At 39.1% G+C, this 6,840-nt stretch overlaps 1 non-coding gene across 1 annotated transcript; it reads left to right on the top strand.

Moving 5' to 3' along the window:
* Positions 1-6,070: 6,070 nt before the first annotated feature.
* Positions 6,071-6,152, top strand: TRNAL-AAG (transfer RNA leucine (anticodon AAG)). Its single transcript has one exon. It is a non-coding gene; the product is annotated as a tRNA-Leu (tRNA).
* The last annotated feature ends 688 nt before the right edge of the window (positions 6,153-6,840 follow it).

Genomic DNA, 6,840 nt, shown 5'->3' with positions numbered 1-6,840 from the left:
GTGTTCAGTGAGAATCTCCCCAAGAGTAACTTGTGCCCATTACCTGTCATCTTCTGCATGTGGCTCCTTGTAAAAAAGGAGTCTCTGTCTTCTTTGTAGCCACCTTTTAAATGATTCAAGCTAAACATTGTGCATGAATCAAAATTTCAAGCAACAAGGAAAAAGTAAAAATAATTACAGCATTATACCCCAGAGGACGCCATTCCATGAAATCTAGGTACTGCTATCCATCTTCAGAGAAAATGTAATTTGCAAGTTAATATTGAGGTAGTATGTATTTATATTTCCAAGTGCATTAATGTATCCAATCAGAATAAAATATTATTATGTTAGTTTTTCTAGAATTTGGTAGATATTTATAAAATAACCATCATCACCTTATTAGCTGACTGGGTAGTTTTCTACTTCAGTATATTTTGATCATAGAACAATTTAACAGGGAAAGTTCTGAGCTTGCTGTTATATTTTATTTCAGATGATAAGTGAAACCATATGAAAAGTTATCCCAAGGAATAAAATTTTGGAAGTATCAATGTGATTTTCAAAATGTTTAGACGTGCATACTTACATGTGTTATACGTACATACATTGATTTGTATATAACCCCATACAGATATTTTCACCAATCATTAAGAAAGTCTCTTGGTAACAAAAACTACATCAGTTAACATTACTACGTATCAGAACTGCATTTGCAATGAAGCTGAGATTAAGAGTAAAACAAAGGCAGTGTTAAAATTACATACTTTATCAATTTAAATGTTCCCTATGTGAACTAGCAATAGGGTGATCTTATAACAGATGTGCAGACTCCTGCAGTTTATTGTGATTTTGAAAAAAAATTAATAATATAAAAAAATCCTCAAAGCTAATATGAGTTAATGCATTTCAAATTATTTAGATTTTTAAAATATGATCCCTACTAAAACAAATCATATTTTTAAGTTCAAGGTATAGTGTAAATCATAATGGAAAGCTGTTTATTGGTAAAATATAGTACCTTAAGAAAGCATTATTATAACACCTTTGAACAACCATGGATAGCCCCGACAGGCAAAAGTGGCGAATAAAATGTATCTTACACATTAAATCTGGGGCTTTAATTTGCTATTTTTTGAATTTACCTGTCACTCTAAACTATACAGTGCTGTCTGATGATACCTTTGAAAGAGCTACTACCTCTGCACAACTCAGCAAAGCAACATCCTGGAAGTAAAACAAAGTCTGTATTTCAGCTGGATGGGGTTTTGAGCAAACTGGGGTAGCGGAAGACGTCCCTGCCTTTGTGAGGGGAGTTGGACCTTGATGATCTCTAAAGTCCCTTCCAACCCAAACTATTCTATGATTCTGTGATGAAACAAAGATAAGAAATCAAAGCTTGTCACAGTGCTGCTATAAGTGTACTGGTTCAAAGTTTAAGTCTAGCTGAGAGCTCACAAAAGTGTATCTACACAGCAGTGATCTAAGAAGCTATCTCAACTTGAGAAAGTTAAGGATTAGGAGCTTAATTGTGGTTGTTCAAGCATAATGGTGCTAGAAAGACATAATAAATTTATTCCATGCTAATGCAGTCATAAATTTATTGTCTGTAATCAGTAAAAGTGCATACCTTGTTCACCAAAGCACAGCGCTGAAGTCCAGGATCTGTATTTCTGCTGTCTCAGGGGCAATAACAAGGTTTTTCTGTGGCTAGATGCCTCCTGTTTAATTTATTCCAGTCAATAATATTTCAGAGAAGGCATAAAAGGAGAACAATTCCTGTAAGTTTCTGTATCACCGGACCTGGCTCTCAGGGGAGATTTTTACCTTCCTGTTCTTTGCTGGAATGACAACTCAGTGGGATGCAAGCAGTCAAGCAGATTTCTAAAGGTAACAGAAGTACAGGGTGGACCAACCCTGTGTGACACACAGCTTGTTCTGCTATTCACAGGCAAGGAATGACTGGTTTGGGAGAGGGTAATCAACAGTCTTGGCTATAGTGACCTTGAAGCAGTGGAGCTCAGAATGCTAAGGTGAGTGACAAAAGAGAGGAACAAGAGTACTGAACCTGGACTTCAGACAAGCATCCTTAAGTGCATTCAGAAAACTTCTTGTTGGAATCCAGTGGGAAGACACTGTCTCAGTGCAAAAAAGAGGAGGTGGAAGTGGGCCAGGCTACAAAGGAAGAATTTAGAAACACTACCCAGGTATGTAAGGATTGTGTTAGAAGAGCTAAAGCTCACTGAGATGGTCAGGCTGCCTTCAAGGATACTGAGATAACTGACCAATGATCCTGCAAGGCTGCTTTCTTCCATCTTTTAAAGGTAATGGAAATTGGGGGAAATTCCTGATGACTGAAGAGAAACACTCATCTTGAAGTAAGATTAAAAAGGAAAAGCTGGTGAACTTGAACTTGAACTTGAACTTGAATGAGGCCATTCAACCTCAGTTTGTCCTTAGGAAAATCATAAAGCAAGTCCAGTTGGAGCACATCTCTATGTATATGAAAGAGAAGAGAGTGACTGAGTCACTACCTGACCAGCCTGGTGGTCTCTGTGTTAAAATGACTGGATTTACAGATGAGGAGTTAGTGAGGAATGTCATTGATATGAATTTCAGCAAGGCTTTTAACATCGTCTTCTATCACTTTCTCCCATGTGAGTTAGCACACTAAAGGCTGGGTGAGTGAAAAACCAACAGGTAAAAATCTAGTATAATGAAAAGGTAGAACTTAACCACTCATACTCATATTAGAGGCTCGTAACAGATAAGAGTGCCCAAAAGATCTAACCTGGGAACTGTTAATTGTTATTAAACTGTGTTTAATAACTTCACCAGTGCTCTGGAAAAAGGCAGAGGAGTGTACTCTCATCAGCTTTGGAGATGATACCACATTGAGAAGAGCAGTCAATATCTTGACAGCAGGGCTGCCACACAGAAGGACAGGCTGAAGGAATGGGCTGACAGAAATCAACAGGGCTAAATGCGAAGACCTGCACATGGAAAGGAAGAACTCTATGCAGTGACAGAGGCTGGGGACAGACTAGTTGGACAGGAGCTTTGTGAAAAAAGGCCCTGGGATCTTGGCAGACAGCTGTCTGAAAATGAACCAGCAGCACGTCCTGGCAGAAAAATCCAGCAGCCTCCTGGGCTATGTTAAAAGGAGCAGAGCTGGTAGATCAAGCAGAGGCGCTCTCCTCCTCCATTCACTACTCATTAGATTGCATCTGGAGTACTTGGCCTAGTTTGGGCTTCCCAATGCAATATATATGTTGACAAATCATAGTAAGTTCATCAAAGGGCTACCAAGGTAGGTGGCGGTAGGAGCACCTGCCATGTGAGAAGTCAAGGGCTTATTTAGCCTGGAGAAGACTTCAAGGAGACTGAATAGCTGCCCCTCTGGTACCTATGGGGAGGTTATAGAGAAGACAGAGCCAGGGTGTGGAAGGAAGGTAAGAGGCAAAGGAAAGTAAGAGGCAATGGGTGTAAGTTGAAATAAGGTTCATATTGAATATAAGGAGAAACATTTTCTGCAGAAGCAAGCAGTGGAAGTTTGGTTGCAAGCAAGTTAACCAGAGTTGAGTATTCTCTGTCCTTTTCTGGAGGTTTTCAGAAGCCAACAGCACAAAATGCAGAATAACCTGGTGTGACCACAGAGATTTACTTGTTTTGAGCAGGAAGTTGGACTAGAAATCTCCACAGGCATCTTGAATCCTAAATTATCACAAGATCCTATATGATGATCCCATGATCTGTTTATATGGCTGGATGTGCCTGAGCCTACTACATAGCCATTCTTCCTCCCCTTGAATACCCTAGTAGTGGATCTGAACTTCCTGTACATTCTTTTTCAGGGCCATTCTGCCCTGTGTATTTAATTAGAGTGTGTTCCTCTTCCACATTTAGCTTGTTTTTTTCATATAAAATTATCCTCTTGGATTTTCTTTTTCTCCTGCTGGCATAAAGCCTGACACATAGAAGCCCCAGAAACAACACATTGCTTCAACAGTGGGGATTAACTACTGTTCTTCACTGGTTCTCGCAGGGTGTCTACTTTATCTTACCCTCATAGTTGGGGCTGCTAGCAGTATGAAGTCCATAAAGCTACGTAAAATGCTTGAAACACTAAAATATTACGCTGACCAAATATAACACAATGCCATAGCTTCTCTCTCTAATCACTGACATTGTCATTATGCACACCAACTTCTGCAAAGATAACCTGATAAGATAGGTGACCTGATTAAGCACTTTCTGATTGAACAGAGAGCTCCATATTAGCAAACTGTCCTTTGTGTTTCTGCATGCTAGGGGAATAATCTAAAAGAAAAACATATAAAGAGAAAAGACCTAGAAAAACTTACTGTAGAGCTGTGGAATATAAACTGTGTAATTCCACCTAAAACAAGAGGAATAGAAATAAATTTTTTCATGTATGCAAGAAGTTGGGTTCACTTGCATATCACAAAATCTTTTTTTACTAATGGTTCCTTAGAGACCTTAATTATGCAGCTGTTAATGCTAAATACAAAATTTACTTAGGAAAGAGGAAGAAACCAGTACTATCATTGAAAACAGGTAGAGAGATGGTATCAGTTTATGTTGTGAGTACCCTAAGGCATTGCATCTGAATTGCAGGAGCGATGACATTCTATAAACATTGAGGGAGCTCATACCAATACTATACACACACACAAAATAATTCACCTGACTCTATCACAGAGATAAGAGGACATGATTTGAAACGGCTATGTCAGAAGTTACAGGTTAATAGGATGTCAGAGAACCTAGACACCAGGCTATTAGCACTTCCCAGTAAGGCTCACATATTTTGAATCACTTGACAAACAAACCCTACGTGATTGTCCATCAGGGCCATAGGAGGCTGAGCTATTAGATATATATGCAATTATATATAACTCTGAAAGTTAGAAATAACCCATATAGTGTTCTTCATGTTGCACATGTTAGAAAAAGATTAAATTGTTACTTTTACTGGTACGGTTTGTGTGAAGGACTATGAAAAATTTAGTCCAGAAACAAAAATTTACAAAATTAAATGCAGTATCTGCACATTGTATCCCTGGTAAGTACGTATGTCACATTCAACATTTGGAACAACTGTGTGGTATTACAGTACTTACTCTAACAGGTTTAAAGAAATTTCATCATCCAGCTTTTGTATAGTTATATATAGACACAGTTTGCTCAAGCTGCTGGAGCATCTAGTATTACTGAGTTAGTGACAACATGTTATTTACTTGGCAGGAGGGCATGTAGAACAAAAGCAGCACTTCAAAAGGAGCAGAATAGGGAAAACAGCTACCTAGGTGTCAAAGCATTTAACTAGAATCAAAGTCTGTGATGTATGTTTCAGCTGAACTGTACCTGAAAATGTCAAAGTGATCATGAAACAAGCCCTTGAATTCCATGTTCTACAGGTTATCACAGATTAATGCATAAACACTTAGGACCTCACTCTGTTCTTACTCTTATGCCAATAGCATATCACATAGTAGTAGAGTAGTCATATTCCTACAGACATCTGATTTTCATGCTCTGAAGTGCTTTGATTCATGGACTTATATTCCTTCATTCATTCATTGGGGAACTTTGATATTTAACATTGGTCCTCCAAACAGCATGTGTTAGAGACCTAGAGTAGAGGGTGTTCGCACTGCAGTGACTGTGTTTGTGTGGACAGACAGATGTTTCACTGCACTACTCTCTACAGTCACTACATTCAAAAAAATATGAAAATACAAAGTTGAATGCAAAAGCCAACACATTTTCCCCAAAAATATACCATCACCCTTTCTTTCTTTCTTTTCTTGGGAAAGGATCACAGATTCATAGGCAAGGAGATATTTGTAGAACTTTCCAGCTGTTGTTCCCTGACAACAGATGAGGGTACCAGAAATATGTGGTCCCCTGGAAGGAGCAGCTGTCTCCCTCAGTAGGAAGAGCCATGCTTGGTTCTTTTTCCTACTATATTTAAATCATGGATAGAGAATATCTCTTTTGGACATCCTGTGAAAAGTTGATGATTGGGGAATATGATTGGTGGAGATGGAAGCAGTGACATCAGTAAGGTAGTGTGGCCGAGCGGTCTAAGGCGCTGGATTAAGGCTCCAGTCTCTTCGGGGGCGTGGGTTCAAATCCCACCACTGCCAGGAATGTTTTCTAGAATGGAGTAACGCTTGCCACATCCTGGGTTGCATTAAACAGTCAACGAATTGATTAATCATTGGTGGCCTCATTGCTCTCCACAGCTTTGTGAGGCAGAGGAAGTCTTCTCCTTGGAATATGGTGATGCGAATGCATTGTGAATGGTTCAAAGCCTGCCCAGAAGGAAGTTTGGAATTAAGAAGTGTTTCTTTACTGAGAGATTGAGCCAAACTCTGGAGCTTTCTAGAGAGGTGGTCAATGCACCTTGCCTCTTAGTGTTTAGACAACGCCCTTAGTAACGTGCTTTAACTTTGTTCAGCCTGAAGTAATCATGCAGTTGGACCGTGAGTCCATTGTATGTTCCTTCCAACATAGTCTATTCTCCTCTAATTTATTTTCATCTGTCTTCACAATCAAATGGATTAAGCTTTCTGATCAGACTGCATTTTTCATGATGCACTACAGTTACACGACCCCAGCGTATCATTGGAGAGGCAGTTTGTTTTGGGAACTGAGACCACAAGGGGAAATGGAGATGGAAAACAACTCAGATATGCTTTCCATGAATCATTTATCATCATTATCAAAGAGATAATTTTTTTCAGCTGGAAGTATTTAGGTGTTTCACTGATATAAAAAAAATAGTGCCTCCCAAACCTCATCTCCCAACCCTGCAAAGTCAGTTTTGTCTTT

The sequence above is a fragment of the Pezoporus wallicus genome, unplaced genomic scaffold (genome assembly GCF_028554395.1).
Source record: "Pezoporus wallicus isolate ANWC-B61680 ecotype Strahan unplaced genomic scaffold, APGP_CSIRO_Pwel_v1 contig_5542, whole genome shotgun sequence".
In the NCBI taxonomy this organism is placed as follows: domain Eukaryota; kingdom Metazoa; phylum Chordata; class Aves; order Psittaciformes; family Psittacidae; genus Pezoporus; species Pezoporus wallicus.
This window is presented reverse-complemented; position numbering and strand designations above follow the sequence as displayed.